The sequence below is a fragment of the Cupressus sempervirens genome, chromosome 3 (genome assembly GCF_028749045.1).
Source record: "Cupressus sempervirens isolate cs-2001-9-10 chromosome 3, ASM2874904v1, whole genome shotgun sequence".
NCBI classification, from domain to species: Eukaryota; Viridiplantae; Streptophyta; class Pinopsida; order Cupressales; family Cupressaceae; genus Cupressus; species Cupressus sempervirens.
This window is the reverse complement of record NC_143120.1, coordinates 45,593,613-45,614,058: the sequence shown is the minus strand read 5'-3', so window position 1 is coordinate 45,614,058 and position 20,446 is coordinate 45,593,613.

Sequence of the window (20,446 nt, the reverse complement as noted above, 5' to 3'; positions counted from 1 at the left end):
AATATCTTTCATAAAACAAACCCAACTGATCCCAAAAAAATGTCATATTAATAAATCATGAGTCTATTTTATAAATATTTAATCCATTCATTTTTCCAATTCATAAATCATTTTATGTGTGCAAATATGTGCCCACAACTCCATTGAAGATAATGAAAAACTAGTTTCTAATAAAAGATTCATAACTTCCACAAATATTCATAAAAATGACCCAAACCAAAGGTAAAAGAATTATTATTCACATATATTACTATTGAATCTATTTAGAGGTCATAACTAATTCATATGTGTTGGTACCAAGTTCTGCAACATGACTACTATCAGGGAATATGAAATTCGTAAATAACCACTTTCACTAAAATATGATTAACTTATTCAAAATAGAATTAAATTAATCCAAAACAAAAATAAAATGAAGATAATTTATTCTAGTATCAAAATATATAACTTATATATGGTTTCCATGCTGCAACTATCTGTACAAGGCCTTGAAACAACATAAAAATAGTGAACACCAATCAAAATAACTAGGAATGAATGCACAAAATAATACCAAAATGTGTTCTCCCTTCTCATTCTGATTTGGAATGACCAAAGCCTACTATTTATAACATTTTAAATATTTTTAAACCATCCAAATACTCCTATGACCTTTCACCTTCTCTCTTGCATCATATTTTTCATATTGCCAAATTTTATCTTTCAACCTTACATTATTATTCAAATTGACTCAAATTAATTTAATACCTCATGAATGACCAAAATAAAATAAAATAAATCATATTATGAACTCTAGCCTCTTGGTATTTTTATCTTCCTAGGTGCTCCTGCGCCATACTCTTGAGTTTGAAAAATTTCCATGTCCCATGGAAATGCTTTGGTGAGAATCTGTGAACAAATCTATTGCCTCTTTCTCTTCCTCAATAGATTGATGCCTCCTCTACTTCCTATTTATTCTTTTCACTATGACTCCTATCTATGGAGTTTATGTTGGCTGCCTCCAAGGTGCATATCTCATCTGAAGTTCACTCCTCCATGTTGCTACAAACACCATCTTCTATCCCTCACCTGGGAGTCCTCTCTTGCCTCTCTCCCCAGTCTCTTGGTGACACACAATGGACCATATCCTATGGCCTTATACTATCTCCTATGGCCCTTTTGGTAGAACCCCATGTCCACCTATCTACAATGAGTGAACTTGCACCTACAACCAAGTAACTTCACAACAAGAATCAAAATACCCAACACTACCTGGTGTAGATTGTCTTCTATCTAAATGCTCAAAATCTTCTAAGATTTGATACCAATTTGATGTAGAGAATATTAAAAATCAACTAATAATTTGGATAAATACTGATCCCTTCAACATCTATTCAATATATTTATGATTTAGAGGCATCTCATGAAGTAAAGCACAATATGCTTCAACAAGTTTATCAATATATCTCCATTCACACAGAATATTATGTTATTCATAACTTTTTTTCTTGACATCTTCTTGAAAAATCCTTTGGAAGAGTTGTTAAAAATTAGTCCTTATAAAACATATCCAAAGCTGAGTCCAATACAAACATTACTTTACATGTTATGGTCTCTATACGGAGACCAATTTTTATTGTTATAAAACAAGAAGCACACATGTAACCTTGCATAACAAATCCAATATCTTTAACAAAAATACCCAAATAATCTTAAAATAATTTAATTTTAATCCATCATGAGTCTATTTTCTAAATATTTAAACCATTCATTCTTCAAATTCATAAATCATTTTATTCATGCAAATTTGTGCTTGCAACTCTATTGAAGATATTGAAAAACTAGTTTCTACTAAAAGATTCATAACTTCCACAAATCTTCATAAAAATGACCCAAACTAAAGGGATCGAAGTATTGTTCATATATATTTCTAATTAATCTATTTATAGGTCATAACTCATTAATATGTGTTAGTACTATAAGTTTTGCAACATGACTACTATCAGGGAATCTGAAATTAGTAGATAACCACTTTCACTAAAATATGCATAACTTCTTCAAAATAGAACTAAATTTATTCAAAAAAAAAATGAGAATGAATATAATTCATCTTAATATCACAATATATAACTTATATATGGTTTTTAGGCCGTAACTATCTATACAAGGCCTAGAAATGACATAAAAATAGTGAACACCAATCAAAATAACTAGGAATGAATATACAAAATAATACCAGAATATTCTCTTCCTTCTCATTATTATTTTGAATGACCAATACATGGTATTTATAAAATTTTCAACATTTTAAAACCAATCAAATTCTCCTATGACCTTTCACCTTCTCTCTTGCATCATATTTTTCATATTGCCACATTTTATGACAATATCTACTTACATATTTGACAACTTTCACAATTTTGTCTTTCAACCTTACATTATTATTCAAATTGACTCAATTTAATTTAATATGTCATGAATGACCAAAATAAAATAAAACTGATCATATTATGAACTCTAGCCTCTTTGTATTTTTGTCTTCCTAGGTGCTCCTACACTAGGCTTCTTCTTGGGTGCAGCAGTTAGTGAATCCCTCCCTTTCTGATGTTGGATATGTCATGAGTATGGTCATTTATAGTGTTAGTGTCTTCACAACTTGACTTCCAAAGGAGTGGATGGTTCTACAACCAGAAATGGTGGTGGTTTGGTAGATGTTGTAGGGAAAGGACAAGCTTAGATGGATAATACAACCAAGGGGAGGAATCAGTCAAATGCTATAGAAAAGGGTAAGGCTCAAATGTAGGATTAGGATGGATTTATCTTGTTCACCCATGAGCTAAGGGGTGTGGTCAAAAGAGGCCTTTGAAAGATAGACTATCTAATTTTGGTTTTAATCGCTTTGAGGTGTTGGATAGTATGGTTCTAGAGTAGGGTATTCCTCCTAGTATCTCATCTGACCTAGTTTGCCTAGATGAGGGACTTTCAGCTGATGATAGTTGTGGAGCATCCCAGATTGTGGTACATCAGAACTATGAGGTCCATGTAGCTCCTATGTCAAATGCTCTAGTAAGACCTATGGTTTTAGAGGATAATGACATTGTTCTAGTAGATTTGGTTGAGGATGTACTAGCATCTGGTAAGGGTAAGGGGTCTCCTCTCCCCTTGGGTTTGATGCATAGACTCTTTAAGCGGGTTTCCTCTACTCCTCCTCTAAGGAGTGGATGCAAAATAGACCAAGTGATGATTAAACTCATGAGAGATATATTGATAGAGTCTAGGTCAGTGAAACCATTGGATGCTCATTTTCCCCATTCTACTCAATGATGATTATTCTCTCATGGAATGTTAAGGGGTTGAATAGCATCCCTAGACAAAAGGCTATTTAGAATTTGTTGTTTGATCATTCTCCTAATGTTTTTTATATCCAAGAGACTAAGCTCTCTATGGAGTCTACGGTTTGATATGCCTCTAGTATTTGGACTCATGGGAAATGCTAGTGTCTTGGGGCTATGGGAAGTGCTAGTGGATTGGCTATCTTTTGGGATCCACAAAAAATTTCTCCCCTTGGATAGGTGTCTTCTCAATTAGCTCTCTTTATGTTGGCTTCTACTTTAGACTCAAGAGAGGTAATCATGATTACTAATGTGTATGTGCCTATTGATTTTGTGGGAAAGGAAGAAATCTGGAGGCATATTTAGTATGTTATAAATTATCACCCTTTTCATCCTTGGGTGTTAGCAGGAGACTTCAATTCAGTTTTAAGTATAGAGGAGAAGCAAGGTGGTTTGGCTAGATTGGGGCCTTCTTCTTCTCTTCTTTGGAAACACATAAAAATTTTGCACCTCTCTAATGTTAAGCCTTCTAATGGCCTCTATACTTTGAATAATTGAAGGACTAGGGCTGATGCTATCTTAGAACATTTGGATAGATTTCTTGTTTCTTGTTTCTAGGTTAGTGGCACCCTTACTCTCTCTTTAGAAATTCTAGACTAGAGGGGTTCTAATCATTGGCCAATCAAATTTTCTACTACTAGGGCTTTTATTCCAAAGTGTCAACCTTTTAAGTTCCAATTGATGTGGCTTCATGACTCCTCTCTTCATGATCTTGTTTTATGTTGGTGGTGAGACGGCACTACTGCATATGGTATTGCTATGTTTTCATTTTCTAAAAGGCTTCAATATGTTAAAAGGTAGCTCATGATATGGAATAGACAATGTTTTGGGAACCTTCACTCTATGAAGAGGCTTGCTTAGGAAGATCTTGATTTCATCACTAGGCAAATTTGAGATCAAGGTTTCTCGAAAGATCTTAGAAGGGCTGAATACCTTGCTTCTAGAGTTTTAGAAGAATGGGAATTTCAAGAGGAAATTTTTTGGAAGCAAAATGCTAGAGTTGATTGGATCTAGGAAGTTGATAAGAACACTTCTTTTTTCCATAAAAATGTGCAATCTCACCAAAATTAGAGCAATATCTCTTCATTGGTTAATTCTCAAGGTGTTCAACTGACTTCCTTGCCAACTTTGTTCTAGGAGGCTACTCAGTACTTTTCTACCCTCTTCTCTAAGGACTCTCCTCCTACTAATAATGAAGAAAATATTATTTTGTCTTGGATTCCTTCCCTTATTACCCAAGAAATGAATGACTATCTCTTGAAACTGATCTCTTTGGAAGAGCTGGAGGAGGTGGTATTTGGTATGCCTAAGGGAAAGGCTCTTGGTCTTGATAGCTTTCCAATTGAGTTCTTTCAAAAATTATGGGACATCATTAATCATGACTTGTTGGAGGTTGTTAAGGAATCCTATTTTAGCAAGCAGATGCTTCAGGCATCGAATTCTACTTTCTTGACTCTTATTCCAAAAAGAGAGGGAGCTAATCAATTGGAGTTTTTTAGACTGATTGCCTTATGTAATGTGGTTTACAAAGTCATTATTAAGTTGATTTCTGAGAGAATTGAAGAGGAACAAGGTGGTTTTGTTGTTGGAAGACAAATTTTGGATGAGGTGGTTATTACTACTAAGGCTATTCACTCTATGGCTAGTTCAAGGGATTGATCAATGTTTGTTAAGCTAGATATAGCTAAGACCTATTATAGAGTTAAATGGAGTTTCATGAGGAATATTCTTCTTACCTTTGGCTTTAGCTCTGACTGGGTGAGTTGGACTATGAGTTGTGTTACTTCTACTTCTATTTCAATTCTTCTTAATGGTCAACCTTCCTAGCTACTTGATGCCTCTAGAGGTCTCCACCAAGGTGATCCTCTCTCCCCCTATATTTTCATCACCATGGATGAGGGCTTGGGTAGATTCATTAAGTATCAGGTGTCCCAAAATTCTATTTAGGGGTGATGGTGGGGTAATGGTTTACCTACTCTTTCTCACCTTCAATTTGTTGATGATTCTGCTCTTGCGAATCTTTCTAAGATCAAGGAAGCTGAAGCCTTTTGACATACTCTAGATATTTATTTGGTAGCTTTAGGCCAAAATGTTAATGAGCACAAATCTTCTATTTACTTTTTTAACACTCCTGATTCTATTCAAAAAAGGATTGTTGATATCCTACGGTTTTAGATTGGGTCACTTCCTTTGACTTATCTTGGCATCCCTATTGTTGTTTCTAGGCAGCCATGATTCTTCTAGAAAAATTTGATTACCAAGCTTTAGGATAAGGTAAATCATTGGACTCATAGATGGCTTTCTACTACTACTCGGGTTACTCTTCTTTAATCTATTATTCAAGCTCTTTCTACTTATAGAAGCATGGTTCAGGCTACTCTATTTACTTTCTCAAGGAGTTTGATGCTCTTTCTCAGCAATTCCTTTGGAGTGGTAATTTACATAGCACTAAATGGAGTTTGATTAGCTAGGAGACTATTTGCAAGCCTAAAAAGGAGGGTGGTCTTGGTCTCTGTTTGGCTCACTTGAGTAGTCAAACATTGGCCGTTAAGCTTTATTGGCAATGGTTCTCTAGACAACATCAACTTTGGGCTCATATTATCACCCATAAATATTTTTGTGGTGTTTATCCTTGCTCTATTTTTACACCTCCCCTTGAAGGTCATGGCTCTATGGTCTAGCATACTCTGAAGACTAGTGTTGTATTAGTCAAGAGAGGTCTATTTTAGATATGTAAGGGAGGCTCTGAGGCTTTGTTTTGGTCTAATTCTTGGGATGGATTCCCATCTATATTATCCATGTACCCTCATCTTTAGACTTTGTGATTTTTTTCATGCTACTAGATGGGATAAAGTGGCTCATTACAAGACTCCTTATCAATTGGGACCTATTGTTGGTTACAAATGGAAGCACTCTTTTGATTGGCCTCCTAGAGGAATAGAGGTGGATCGTCAAGAGCTTTCTCATATTTTGGCCTCTAGGGAATGTTTCTCCTTTCTAGGACCAAATGTTTTGGCTTGGGGAGGTACCTTATCTGGTAAATATCATGTCTCTTCTAGGTATTAGGAGATAACTAGATAATTATTTGGGGATGCTAAGGTCCCTTGGGGGAACCAAGTTTGGAATAAATTTTCTTGGTCCAAGTGCAATTTTTTCATGTGGCTAGTGGCTCACAACCATTGTCTTACATGGGATAATCTTTATAAACATGGATTTTAGGGCCCCTCTTATTGCGTTTTGTGTAGTAATGGGGAGGAGTCTTTCTCCCATTAGTTCTTCCATTGCTCCTTTTCAACTTAGTTATGGCACCTTTGGTGGAGTGCTTGGGGTTTCTCTTGTAGGCATGCTTCCTCTTTGCCTAAGTTCTAGGCCCACTTGGGTAGTGCTCCCTCCAAGTCTTCTCCTCTCCATGATGCTTAGATTGTTGGCCCATCATTCATTCTTTGACATATCTGACTAGAGAGGAATCATCAAATCTTCCAAGATGTTTAGATTGGTGTTATGCATCTTTGGTGGAAGATCTCACATTCTCTTTAGGAAACTATTCAAGTGAAGTGTGTGCTAGATGGGGGTATGGATCTGGATGATCTTACTATTTTGACTAATACATTCATCAAAAAGGTTTTGTCTCTGCTCAGTCTGATTTGACATTTTTGGTCAAATATTCAACCAAATATTGGTTGAAACATTTCAAGAAATGGTCAAAATTTTGACCAATTCTTGGTGGAAAAATTTCAAGAATTGGTCAAAATTTCCACCAATTTTTGGTCAAAAACTTTCAGGAATTGGTCAAAATTTCAACCAATTATTGGTAAAAAACTATCAAGAATTGGTCAAAATTTCCACCAATTCTAGGTCAAAAACTTTCAAGAATTGGTCAAAATTTTGACCAATTCTAGCCCATCCGTTAACCAGGATGTCATGGTCAGAACCAACAGGTTGGTCAAAATTTTGACCAATTCTTGGTGGAAAAAATTCAAAAATTGGTTGAAATTTTGACCAATTCTAGCCCATTCCACAACCAAGATGTCATGGTCACAACCAATAGGTTGGTCAAAATTTTGACCAATTCTAGTGAATAACTTTCAAGAATTGATTGAAATTTTGACCAATTGTTGGTGGAAAACCATGAGAGGATGGTTGAAATTTTGACCAAACTAAGTTTTAAAAAAAAAATTATAGTGGGTGAATCCCCCAACAAATGCCTACCCATGGACTCTCTCTTAGACCATCCTCTTGGACCAGCACAATTTTGGAAGAGGCTTGGCAATGGTTTCCATTCTATAGTGCGTCTGTTTAGTGATTTTGAAGTTGATCTAATGGTGATCCCTCATCTAGCATTAGGTGTGTTAGGAATAAGGTGTCTCAACCTTGTATAATTCCTATTCTTATTATTTGTTTTGTAAAATGTATTTCTTACAAATAATGTTGACGTGTCAACATCTTGAATTGTGTGTAAGGAGATCATGGCTAAAACAGCTATGATAGATTCCTATGACATGTAAGAGCTATGTTAGGAAGATTCAATGACAGGTGAAGACATGTGGCAACTAAGATATTTGAGTAAAAAATTTGTTTGGGGTTCCTATTTTCTCGGAGAATGGTAAAACCTTAATACGGTTTACCTTTGGGAGTAGCCCTAAAGTGAAGCACATGTTATAAGCATTTTCAGGGTTGTGAAGAGTGATGATGTGAAAAAGGTGTATTGTTGGTACTATGAGTTACTACTGGAGTCTTCTATTGTCGATGTTGAACTTGCATTGCAAGTGTATTGTAACCTTATGTTGAAGATAATACATTGTGCAGGTTCTAAAGGGGTGGGGTTGTTTTACCGAAAAGTTTTTCCCCACTAACAAATCTTTGTGTTATGTGTTTCTTTCTTTGTCTATTTTCTATATGCATGGTTGGCTGCAATATTGTTGTTTACATGATATTGAATCTGTAAGTGTAGAAGATTTTAATAGGATTTGCATCATACTTTCCTTATGAGATTAGTGTAGGAAGCTGTTTCCGCACCTGAGTTTCCTTACAAGTGGTATCAAAGCTTGATCAACTTTTGATCCTAGTTGTTGGGTAGGATTTTTTGAGCTAATCTCAAGTCAAGTGGGAGTCTTGTGCAGAGCATCCTGAATCTTATTTGTAGATTTAGATGGCGAGTTCATCATATGGAAGAATGGAGGTGGAGAAATTTAATGGCACTAATTTCGAGTTGTGGAAACTCAAGATGGAAGACATGTTGGAAGATCGTGACCTATGGGAAGCAACTACAAGTGTTGCAAGACCAGAAACTATAGCTCAAGTAGATTGGGATATCAAAGACTGTAAAGCTAAGGGTCTCATAAGACTCTGTTTAACCGATGCAGTTCTTCTGAATGTTCTAGATGAGAAAATCGTATATAGTTTGTGGGAGAGACTTGGGGCTGTGTATCAAGCCAAATCTTTGGTGAACAAGTTGTTCCTGAGGAAGAATTTGTATTCTTTGTGAATGGAGGAAGGTGGATCCTTAACGGATCATTTAAATGCATTTAATCTACTAGCTGCATAGTTGACATCAGCTGGTGTCAAGTTAGAGGAGGAGGATCGTTGCTACACACTTTTGTGTTCTTTACTAGATTCATGGGACCATCTTGTGATGGCTCTTGGAAGCACATTAGTCACCTTCAAAATGGATGATGTGGTGTCTTCACTACTATCAGAGGAGATGTGGAGAAAGGCTTCTGTTTTGGAAAAAGAAGCCCTTGTTGTTCGTGGGAGATCCACAGAAACAGAGAAGAAAAATGACAACAAGTCTAACAATAAGGGTAGATCCAAATCCTGTGGGAAGTCAAAAAGACTTCCAATAAGTCCAAGGCAAAATGTTGGAACTGTAATAAGACTGGGCACTTCCGTAAAGACTGTAAAGAGCCTAAGAAGAAGAAGAAAGCCTCAGATTCTGGTTCTAAAAAATCTCAAGAAGATGGCGATGCATTCATCGTAGCTTTGGCAGCCCATGCATCTGATGATGTGTGGTTGGTTGACTCGGGTGCATATTTTCACATGACCTCTCATCGAAATTGGTTCTCAAGATATGAAGAGTTCGATGGTGGAAAGGTGTACTTGGATGATGATTCTCACCTAAAGATAGTTGGACGCGAAAGGGTCACTATCAAATTTCCTGATGGATGAGTGAAGGGAATCAATGGAGTTATGCACATTCCAAGTTTGGCACAAAATATATTATCTGTAAGTATGCTAAATGTTGTAGGCGTGCAAGTTGTTTTTTCAAAAGAAGGATGCAAGATGATGAGAGGATCAATAGTGCTTGCAAGGGGTACTAGGAGAGGTACCTTATTTAAGCTAGATGCATGTATTCCTCTATGTAATAGATCTTCATCCTCACCATCTGAATGAGCAGTGAAGAATATTGTGGTTATTGGTTTTGATGGCAATGCAAACACTTTGGAAGGTAAGCTTCCTGTAGAAAAGACAATGTTATGGCATTTGAGATTTGGTCACATTGGTGAAAAGGGTCTTAGAACCCTAAAAAATAAAAATCTTGTTGAGGGGTTAAATGATTTCAATCTCGAGTTTGACTTCTGTGAACACTGTGTCTACGATAAACAAAATCATGTTCAATTTTACACTAGTTCTCACAAATCTTCTGATGTTTTGGATCTTATTCATTCTGATGTATTTGGTCCTGTAAAAGTTCCTTCAATCTCCAAGTCTATATTTTTTGTATCTTTCATAGATGATTACAGTAGGACATAGATTTATTTCCTTAAAAGTAAGACACAAGTCTTTAGTCGATTCAAGGAATTTAAAGCCCTTGTAGAGAATCAGACTAGTAAGAAGATTAAGTGTGTGAGAACTGACAATGCTGGTGAGTTTTTCTCAACAGAGTTTGAATAGTTCTGTAAAGAAAAAGGTATCGAGAGGCATAAGACAACTCCTTATACCCCAGAGCAAAATGGAGTTGCAGAGAGAATGAACAAGACACTGATGGAGAAGGCTAGGAGTATGCGTAGTGGAGCTAGTTTAGAACAAAGGTTCTGGGCTAAAGCTATGGCCACTACTTGCTATCTGGTTAACAGATCTCCTACATCAGCCCTTGTTGGTAAGACACCCATGGAGGTGTGGTCTGGTAAGAAGCCTTCAATTAGACATCTTCATGTTTTTGGTTGTGAAGCTTATGCACATGTTCCAAAGGAGAAAAGATCTAAGTTGGAAAAAAAAGTTGTTAAATGTATTTTCATCAGATATAGTGCTGGTGTGAAAGGATACAAGCTTTGGGATCATGTGACTAGTAAGGTGTTGTATAGCAGAAATGTTATTTTTAGAGAGCTAACATCTTCTCCTATTGTGCTACAACCAGATGAAAAAGAAAAGGAAAAAGATGTTGTTTAGTTGCCTCCTACCCCTGAGAAGACTGAACAGAGAGACCATGTTGGGTCTAATGATGAGGAGAGCTCTAGCAGCTCTGACAGTTCAGAAGAAGAGGAAGAACAACCTCAACCTCAGCCCTTGAGGAGATCCATGAGAGAAATAAAGCAATCAGAAAGGTTTGGTTATTCTATGTTAGATTCCAGTTGTGCTTTTGCTTTGATTACTAACACTAATGAGCCTAGATCTGTGAAAGAGGCTTTGGGCATGGAAGATGCAGGTTCCTGGATTGAGGCTATGGATGATGAGATGGCTTCATTAGAGAAAAACAAAACATGGGACCTTGTACCTTTTCCTAAAGGGAGAAAATCTATTGGTTGTAAATGGGTGTTCAAGAAGAAATTTTGTGCAGATGGCAGTGTTGAAAGGTACAAAGCTAGATTGGTTGCAAAGGGGTATTCACAGGTAGAGGGAATAGATTATGGTGAAATATTCTCTCCTATTGCAAAGTTGACATCCATTAGATTTCTATTATCTCTTGCTACATCATATGATTTAGAGATAGAACAGATGGATGTGAAGACAACTTTCCTTCATGGTGATTTGGAGGAAGAGATTTATATGTCACAGCCTGAGCACTACATTGTTAAAGGTAAAGAATCCTTTGTTTTCAAATTAAAGAAATCTCTATATGGTTTGAAGAAATCTCCTAGGATGTGGTACCTTAATTTTGATGCCTTTGTGTTGTCAATTGGATTTGTAAGATCAAAATTAGATCATTGTGTTTATTTCAGAGTTGAAAATGATCGCCTTCTTATTGTTGCATTATATGTTGATGATATGTTGTTGTTTGGGAAGGGTAAGGGTATGATTTCTAATTTTAAATCTTAGTTATCAACACAGTTTGAGATGAAAGATCTTGGGGCAGCTAGGTACATCTTGGGTATGGAAATCAATAGAGACAAGTCTAATAGAAAACTTTGGTTGAGTTAGAGTAAGTATGTGAAGTCCATGTTGGACAGGTTCAACATGGCAGATTGTAGACCACTATGTGTTCCTATTCCTGTGGGAACAAAGTTATCTGTAGATGATTGTCCAAAATCTCCTAGTGAGGTGGAGGACATGAGTAGAGTACATTATGCTAGTGCAATTGGAAGTCTTATGTATGCTATGGTCTGTACTAGACCAGACATTGCCCAAGCAGTGGGAGTCCTAAGTCGATTTATGGCTAACCTTGGATGGGTACATTGGGATGCAGTTAAGAGAGTATTCAAATATTTGAGGGGTACATCAGATTACTCCATATGTTATCATGGTAACTCTTTTGGATTTCCACATTTAGTTTGTATATTCAGATTGGGCAGGTGATATTGACCACAGGAGATCCACCAGTGGTTATGTGTTCACTATGTTTGGTGGTGCCATCAGTTGGATGAGCAAGTGACAACCTGTGGTTGCTTTGTCCACTACAAAAGTTGAGTGCATGGCTGCTACTCATGCTTTTAAGGAAGCCATTTGGCTTAAGAGATTGTGTTTTGATGTTGGTGTTGATGCAGAACAGATTACTATTTAGTGTGACAGTCAGAGTGCTATTTGCCTTGCGAAGAATCCAAGTTTCCATGCCAAAACGAAGCACATTGATGTGCAGTTTCACTTTGTGAGATATGGTGGAAGATGGAAAGGTAAATTTGGAGAAGGTAGATACTGTGAAGAATGTTGCAGATGCATTAACAAAACCATTGGGCACTGAGAAGATCAGATGGTGTTCGGGGTCTATGGGCCTTTCGGCCTATAGCGGTTAGTTCCTGTTATGTTCCTGTTGCTCTTACAAGGTGTTCGACAAGTGGGAGAATGTTAGGAATAAGGTGCCTCAACCTTGTATAATTCCTATTCTTATTATTTATTTTGTAAAATGTATTTCTTGGAAATAATGTTGACGTGTCAACATCTTGAATTGTGTGTAAGGAGATCATGGCTAAAATGGCTATGATGGATTCCTATGACACGTAAGAGCTATGTTAGGAAGATTCAATGACAAGTGAAGACATGTGGAAACTAAGATATTTGAGTACAAAATTTTTTTGGGGTTCCTATTTTCTCGGAGAATGGTAAAAACCTAATATGATTTACCTTTGGGAGTAGCCCTAAAGTGAAGTGCATGTTATAAGCATTTTTAGGGTTGTGAAGAGTGATGATGCGAAAAAGGTGTATTGTTGGTACTGCGAGTTGTTATTGGAGTCTTCTGTTGTCAATGTTGAACTTACATTGCAAGTGTATTGTAACCTTGTGTTGAAGATAATACATTGTGCAGGTTCTGAAGGGGTGGGGTTGTTTTACCAAAAGGTTTTTCCCCACCGAAAAATCTTTGTGTTATGTGTTTCTTTCTTTGTCTATTTTATGTATGCATGGTTGGCTGCAATATTGTTGTTTACGTGATATTAAATCTGTAAGTGTAGAAGATTTTAATGGGATTTGCATCATACTTTCCTTATGAGATTAGTGTAGGAAGTTGTTTCTGCACCTCAGTTTCCTTACAAGGTGGCTACTTGGTGCTCTAGCAATTTTTCATGAACCTATCGTGGCTAATGAGAGATTTGATAACAAAAGCTCCTTGTGATCCTCCAATAGAATTAGTGTTGGTGTTCAAGAAAGACACATTTTCCAGATTTTGAATATTTGCATTAGCATCCTTTCTATAGGAGGGTCGTGAAGCATCCCGATTGCTATGCAAGGGCTCCCCAAAGTCATCTTTATGCAACTTCATTAGCTTAATTTGTGGAATGGTTCAATAGCGATTGTCATTGTGGTTGCCTGGAAAGTGATCTGAAGGGCGAACCATCATCTTGTAGTTGTGCTACTTATCACAAGTGATGAGGGATCCATTTCCAAGAATGAGTAAAGGATGAATGTATTACTGGATTCCAAATGAAATAAATGACATCGGAGCTATAAGAACAAAATGAAGCAATGGTCCATTTGCTATGTTTGACTCCCTAAAGATGTTTTTCTTTCTCACTCCATTGGCACAAATTCAAGAGTGTGGTTTGATAGTGGTTGTTATTCTAGTGTGTCATTGCAGTGATCTAGAAAGTGATGGTAAGGGTGGAGCTTGCATCTAGCACTTGGGATATTTGTGCAAGCAAGTAGGGGAGCTTCTATTGTATAAGCCTAGTCAGATAGAGTAGAGCTATTGGCACCATCACCAACCACATATGAATTTTTAAGAGTAGAGTCTAAATCCACAAACCATTAGGGGCATCAAGTTTTATATTCTGAGAGAGGCCCTTCAAAGAATCAACCACCATGAGGATTCACATGAAGATCTTCCATGATAGCAAGGTTTCAGCATAAATGGAATCATTGTTGTGACAATTGCCAAAATTCAAACTCTCATTGGATCACTACATCCATAGGTCAAGTATCTTCATTGGGATGACATATCTTCATCCAGTCCCAAAGAATTTTGTTTTCAAGTAGCTGAAATCCATTTTATCAAATATGGAAGTAGACGTGGTAAGGATGCTATTCTTAGATACATATCTTTTCCTTTATCCCGTTGGCATATCTAAATCCCCTTTTTTGACATTTTGAATTGATGTAGGCCCCCTGTTTTCTAATGTTAAAAATTTTTTGTTTGTGAATAGTTTGAGACAATGGCCTTGTAATATATTTTATCATGTAGGCTTTACTTTTGATGGTTTAGAATTGATTTCATGAAAATGTGAGTTTTCATAGTTTCCTATATAACCTTTGTAATAAAATTAATGCAAAGCTAATATTTTTCAAGTATACTATGGATTCTGACCATGGGTCAATTGTCTGTTGATTGTTTATACTTCTTTCTACTCGGTCAGGAAGTCTTAGCCCTATGATGCCTTCTTGATGTAATCCTTCTTTGCTTATTTGATATAAGTCTAGAAAGATAAAGTCTCTTGCAGTTTGAGTTTACAACGACAAAAGAAATTTACTGTTGGAATTATAGATGGAGTAGCTGAGAGGAGGGGTGAATCAGTTACTACAAAAAAAATTCATAGATCCCTTAGATGTCTTAAATAACTAGTTACTACTATCACTTGGTAAACACTCACAAAAATGATGTAACTCGGTAGATTAACTTGTTACTAATCTTTAAGCATTCATAATTATTAACATGCATGCAAAAGTAAATAAAATGAACACAAGAGACACAAATTTAATGTGGAAACCCAATATGGGAAAAACCACAAAGTAACTAGCTACCAATTTTCACTCTTCTGAAGTGAGCCCTATTAGGAGCCAACCCTATTAAAGGTTACAAAACACACTATTAGGTGTGATCCTATTAGAGGATTTAATTACCCTGTTAGGAGTGGCCTTGCTAGAGATCTTTTAGAAAAATTCAACTGAACTACCCACCTTGTTAGAGGATTTACAAAATGGCTACTAAACCAACTTTGTTAAGAGATTTTGAAATCACTGCTACAATGGTTAGAAAGTAACAATGAATTGACCTGAATAAGATACAACTGAATTTTTTGATTAGAAATCTCTATTCTACACCATTAGATCCTCCTTGATCAAATATAGCTTTTCTGCTCCTTAATGATCTCTAATTATCCTTTAAAACTTCACTCTCCCAATAATCAATCCTCTTTCATATTCCCATCAGATCAAATTCATCACACACTTAGAATTCACAACTTGACCTCTTATATATACCATTCAAATTATCAAGTCAGCTCATTCACAAGTTATATTTACCAATAAACCATACGTCAGTCAGCTACAAATATTATATTAAACAAAAAAACTTTATTTTCCAAAACATGAAATCCTTCATTGGCCGACCCAGCTTGGTAAATACTACTCCAAAAACAATTTCCTGAGTTAACTAGCACAACTCAATTAACACTGCAAAATCTGCAAAATCCTTTAGCTGCCAAGTGAACTTCGTAAGAACTAAATTGTCTTCACTAATCATGAGAGTTTGCTAAGAATTGTTTTCTGCCACATTTTCCTTTGATGACTGAGTAAGCTTGGTAGACACTAAACCTTGAAAGCTTGGTAACAATTTTTTGCACAAGGTAAAGCATGAGAATGCTCGGTAGACATTGTAAACATTCTTTTCTAACCTTCTAGGCTCGGTAGACTCTGTCTTATAACTAATATGACATTTGCGTAACATCAAAGACAACACACAATTGGACAATTGTATCCAACATTTACTTCTACTCTTTGGTAATGGGTAGGCATTGGCATGCAATATAAGCTAGTCATGTTGGGTGAAGCTATAGGAGAGGTGGTAGACCTCAATTACATTTCCTTGCTATAAGGAGGTAGGTTCCTTTTCTATATGTACATGCAATGGTCATGCATATGTCAAAAGTTTAAACCTTTTGTGATTTAGCGATTCAAGCACTAACATCATTTTAGCATACTTGATGGCCAAGTGCACATAACATTCTTGATTTGAAATTTACACCAGCACATGAGGTATTATTTTTAAAAATGATTTTATTACCTTTGAAAACAAGTGTAGGTGAAGACAAGTATGCTTCCTTTGACTGCCATTATTCAAACCTTATGTAGAAGCCTAAAGGAGTATCTAGTACAAGGTACACTATATTGTAAGTAAGAGATAGTCATAGTTAGTTTCTTGATCTCATTTTCCATTCTTAGTCTATTCATCTTTTAGTGTGTAGCATTATTAATTGACCCAGTTATGTTAGCGACAAGTGGAGACATGTTAGCTAATCTAGATATTCTTAATGAACTTCAGTACAAATTCCTATGCAAGTCCTTCAATGGGATGTGTAAGATTTTTTCTTCTTCTTTCCCATTACTGCTATGTAACTAAAGTTTAAAAAAGAAGCATATCCATTATATTCATTCATGTGCATAGAAACAATTAATATTATGATTATATATCACATCAAACTGAGGAAAACAAAGTGTACTCTCAAATCTAGGAAACATATCTACCTTCTTAAGCCCAGGAAAAACCTTTATGATTTTCTCAATTTTGAATGTTTCTCTTTCAAAAAGGACATGTTTACTTTGTGATTGTACAATATTAACAAAGAAAACTCATTAGTGCTCTTGAAATTGTAATCAATAATGAATGTAGCCACCAACTATTCTTCATTATGATGTCCCCATCCTTGACATTGATGCAATCTAGCAATAAAACATATGTCATCAAGGTGGCAAACCTTGAATTCTTCCAAGTAGCTAGCAAATCATTATACATAGCATTTAGAATTTCATGTAGTTGGTTTTTTATATTCTCATTAAAAAACTAGTGGCATCAGGCTCAACTTAAAGATCTTATCAAGGAAAACTATCGTATTTATAAGACTCCATGATTTTCCTATCCTACATCAAAAAAAATGTCAACAACAAGATGAAATTTTGAAATTGTTTTCCATAATGAGACTGGTGCAAGAGCATCCTGGGTTTCCTTGTTATCCTACTCTTTTTTGTTCATTCTGCATGTTGATGCCAAGTTACTATAGCAATCTAGTGTTTACCAAGTGACTCTTCATGTGTCGAGTTACCCAGTGTATGCCAAGTGACTCTTCATGTGCCAAATTACCTGGTGTATGCCAAGTGACTCTTCATGTGCTAAGTTACCCAGTGTATGCCAAGTGACCCTTCATGTGTTGAGTTACCCAGTGTATGCCAAGTGACCCAAGGTTAATGGGAAACAATTTGAAAAGAAAATGAAAAAGAATCAAGTTTGTTTTGCCATAGTTCCTACAAGACCGAGTGTTAGTAGTAATGACTGAGCAGTAGAAGTTAGTAATGACTAAGTGAAAGCAGATAGTGATAGTTGAGTACCAATAGAAATTACAAAATTGTTGAATGAGTATAAATATATTATTGTTGATGATATTTCTGATGGTTTACCTCTAGTAAGAAGTATAAATCATTGTATGGATCTGATTCCTGGAGCTAGTTTGCCAAATAAAGCACCATATAGATTGACACCTATAGAGAATAAAGAGCTTAATAGACAAGTGCATGAGTTGTTGCAGAAAGGTTTGACTAGAGAAATCTTGAGTCCATTTATTGTACCTATTGTATTAGCACCTAAAAAGAATGGAGAATGGAGAATGTGTACTGTTTCCAAAGCTATTAAAAAAATCATAGTAAAATATAGGTTTCCTATGCCAAGGATGGATGACATAATGGATTGTTTGAGTGGAGCAAAGTATTTTACTAGGATTGATTTGAAGAGTGGCTATCATCAAATCAGAATCAAAGAAGGTGATGAATGGAAGACTGCTTTCAAGACAAAAGATGGTTTGTATCAATGGTTGTTTATGCCTTTTGGTTTGACTAATGTACCTAGTACTTTCATGAGGTTGATGAATGAAATTCTAAAAAGATTCTTGGGTAAGCTTGTGATTGTTTATTTGGATGATATTATGATATTAAGAAAGAATGAGGAAGAACATCTTGAGCATATTAGACAAGTATTATAGAGGTTGAAAGAGGAAAAGTTGTTGATTAATCTGAAAAAGTGTTGTTTTATGCAAGAGGAGATTGTGTATTTGGGATTTGTGATTTCAGCTAATAGTTTGAAGATGGATCCTAAGAAGGCTAAAGCAATTTTTGAATGGCCCACACCTAAGAATGTGGGTGAGGTAAGATCATTTCATAGTTTGGCTAGTTTTTACAAAAAGTTTATAAGGAATTTCAATTCTATTTGTAATGCTATGACCTAGACAATGAGGGGAGATAAAAAGGAATTCAAGTGGACACATGGGGCTGATAAGCATTTTTAGACTTTGAAACAAAAGGTTACTAAATTACCTGTAGTTTCTTTGCTTGATTTCAACAAAGTATTTCAAGTTGAATGTGATACAAGTGGTAATGCAATAGGAGCTGTATTAAGTCAAGAAGGTAAACTAGTTGCTTTCTTTAGTGAAAATTTGAATGATGCTAAATGGAAGTATTTTATGTATGATCAAGAATTTTATGCCATTGTTCAAGCACTGAAGAAGTGGAGACATTATTTGATTCCTAAGGAGTTTGTGCTATATACTGATCATAAAGCTTTACAATACTTGGGAAGTCAACATTAATTGAATCAAAGACATATGAAGTGGGTTGAGTTCTTGCAAAGTTTTACATTTGTGATCAAGCATGAGAGTGGAGTTACTAATAGAGTTGTCAATGCATTGAGTAGAAGACATTTTTTGTTGACTAAAATGAAGGTTGAAGTTCTTAGTTTTGATGAAATGAAAGAGTCGTATGATGCTAATCCTAATTTTTCTAAGGCATGGAGAGAGTGCAAAGCACCAAATCTAACACATAACATAAGTAAGTATGATGAGTATTTCATTCAAGAAGGTATGTTGTTCAAAGGTATTCAGTTGTGTATTCTTAGAAGTTCTATGAGGTTGAATTTGATGAAGGAAAAGCATAGTGGTGGATTAGCTAGACATTTTGGAATTGATAAGACATTGAGTTTGCTAAAAGAAAAGTATTATTGGTCACAAATGTATAAGGATGTTTAGAAATTTGTAAAGAGTTGAGGAGTTTGTCAAGTTGCAAAAGGAGTGAGTCAAAATACTGGTTTGTATACACCTATGATTGTTCCTAAGAAACCTTGGACTGACATCAGTATGAATTTTTTTCTTGGATTACCTAAGACACTGAAAGGGTATGATTCCATATTTGTGGTAGTGGACAGATTTTCTAAGATGGCTCATTTCATACCATGTAAGAAGAGATCAGATGCTGAGCATATTACTAAACTTTTCTTTAAAGAGATTGTGAGATTGCATGGATTACCAAGAAGTATTATTTCAGACAAAGATAGTAAGTTTGTTGGTTATTTTTAGAGGACTTTGTGGAAGAAGATGGGTACTGAGTTGAAGTTTAGTTCAACATTCCATCCATAAACAGACAGACAAAAAGAGGTTGTGAATAGAAGCTTGGGTAATTTTCTAAGATGTTTAGTTGGGAATAGGCTAAGAAATTGGGAGATGGTATTGGCACAAGCTGAATTTGTATATAATAATTTTGTAAATAGGAGTACAGGGAAGACACCTTTTGAGATTGTTACTGGAATGCATCCTAGAGGTATATCAAATTTGAGAGATGTTGCTGGTGAAGAAAAGAGAAGTGCTACAGGAGAAGAATTTTCTGATTTTATGGAGTCTTTGCATAAGGAAGTGAGGTTGAGGTTGGAACAAAGTAATCAGAAGTATAAGGAGAATGTTGATTAGTCTAGAAGACACCATGGTTTTCAATTTGGTGATGAGGTGATGGTTCAACTAAAGAAAGGAAGACTCCTAATTGGAACATACAATAAGCTAAAGATGAAGAAATTTGGACCTTGTAAGATCTTGAAGAAGTTTGATAGTGGTAATGCTTATAAAGTTGAGTTATCTGATAACATGGATATATCTCCTATATTCAATATTGCTGATTTGTAGAAGTATCATGAGTTAGAGGATGAAGTTGTTGTATTTGAAGATTATCATAAGAAGTAGATTGAAGAAGTTGAATAGATATTGGATCAAAGAGTTGGCAAGAGCACAAGAGGAAGAGATTACTATGAGTATTTGGTGAAGTGGAAGAATAGACCTATTGAAGATGCTACATGGATTTCTCAATCTGAGTTGGATTCAACTTAGGATGTGACACTTGCATGATTCAGGGGAATCATCTTCTCCGAACATGGTTGTCTGATGCAGGAGCATCCTGGGTTTCCTTGCATC